Source organism: Echinops telfairi, unplaced genomic scaffold, assembly GCF_000313985.2.
Source record: "Echinops telfairi isolate 266 unplaced genomic scaffold, ASM31398v2 ScPeMD7_26;HRSCAF=91, whole genome shotgun sequence".
Taxonomy (NCBI): Eukaryota; Metazoa; Chordata; class Mammalia; order Afrosoricida; family Tenrecidae; genus Echinops; species Echinops telfairi.
The window spans coordinates 4898725-4900755 of NW_022103923.1; positions in this window are offsets into that span (position 1 = coordinate 4898725).

Here is a 2031-nt window from a genome sequence, read left to right on the forward strand (position 1 = left end):
AAAATGATTAAAAATTGTTAACAATTAGAACCGAATTGCAGTTCTTGGTGTACTCATACGTTTATTGTTGTTGTTAGTGCCATCAAGTCGGTTCTGACTCACAGTGACCACATGTACAAGAGAACCACACTGCCTGGTCCTGTTCCATCTTCACAATTGTTATTTGGGGCCATGGTTGCAGACACTGGGTCAATCCATCTCATTGAGGGTCTTCCTCTTTTCCCCTGACCCTTTACTGAACCAAGCATAATGTTCTTCTCCAGGGACTGGTCTGTCCTGATAAGCTGTCCAAAGTATGCAAGATGAAGTCTGATCAGCCTCACTTCTAAGGAGCATTATGTCTGTACTTCTTCCAAAATAGATTTGTTTTTGTGGCAGTTCATGGTACTTTCAATATTCTTCACCAGCACTCTAGTTCAAATGCATCCATTCTTCTCTGCTCTTCCTCGTTTAATATGCAGCTTTCACATGCATCTGAGGCCATTGAAAATACCATAGCTTGGGTCACGTACATCGTAGTCCTCAGAGTGACATCCTTGGTCTTTAACGTTTTAAAGAGGTCTTGTGCAGTGTATTTGCCCAATGCAAGGCATCATTTGATTTCTTGACTTTTGCTCCCATGAGTGTTGATTATGGGTCCAACTAAAATGAAATCCTTGACAACATCAATCTTTCCTCCATTTATCATGGTATCTACTGGTCCCGTTCTGAAGAGTTTTCTTTTCTTTGCACTGAGTTGCAGTTCACACTGAAGGCTGCAGACCTTCATCAACAAGTGCTTCCAATCTTCTTCAGTAAGTAAAGTTGTGTTATCTGGCTAATACGCCTTTCTCAAATCCCGATGCAGTGTTCTTCACCATAGTGCCCAGATTCCCGGACACACTGCTTTACATGCACAAAGAGAGAGGGTAAATACTGTTTTGTAAACTTGCATTTAGTTTGTGTGAGATATGATAGAACGTGTATTTCTTACCATGGATTGAAAATCTCACCATCCTTGCTTCAAAGGAACATTCTGTCGTATTTCTTTTAAGGCTTGTTCCTTCTGAATCTGGCAGTCCACATTATATTTAATTTTCTTAATCAGTTTCTCAGTTCAGATATACCACTTCTTCTCCTGTCTTCCTTTTCTATTATTCAACTTTCACATACATATGGGGTGACAACTTACCTTAGTCATCAGAGTGATGTTATTGGAGATGATAGACCAAAATCGGGAATGAATATACACATGTCACTTTTTAAAAAGTGTTTTTTAAAACTTAAAAGAGATCTTTTGCAGATTTGCCCAATGCAGTTCATCTTGTGTCAGATTACCCAATAAGCAAGAGGCGCATGGGTTTATTAGTTTATAGTGATTCATTTCACATTTTTTTCACATCAAAGATTCTGCATCTAAGTATGCCTGGCGTCTGTCTCTCACCCAATCCCACAGCACCTTCTTTTTTTTTTCTATAAAGATTTTTTAAAATCATTTTATTGGGGGCTCATACAACTCTTATCATAATCCATACATACATCCATTGTGTCAAGCATATTTGTACATTTGTTGCCATCATCATTCTCAAAACATTTCCTTGCCAAAAAACCCCAAACATTTCCTTTCTACTTGAACCCTTGGTATCAGCTCCTCATTTTTCCCCTCCCTCCCCACTCCACCCTCCTTCATATTCCTCCTTGATAATTTATAAATTATTATTATTTTTTCATGCCCCACAGCACCTTCTTACAGAATTAAATCCTCTTTCAACTTTATAAGTCCCAATAGGGACTGAGTACCCAGTAAGCAAGATAAGCACAGGTTTACGTGGTAGTTATATAATTGTCGGTTTAAGGATTAAGCATGTAGGGGTGGAGTATAGCCTGTCAATCAAGTCATAGCCAATGAGACTTCTGTGTGGGCATAACCTTCCCCTAAGGATTCTGGGAATTCCGATATTTCCTCCTTGGAGGTGGGAGACTCTCTGCTCACACCATGGGAGACATCACAGCTGACAAAACACATGGACCCACCCTGATGCAGCCCTGGGT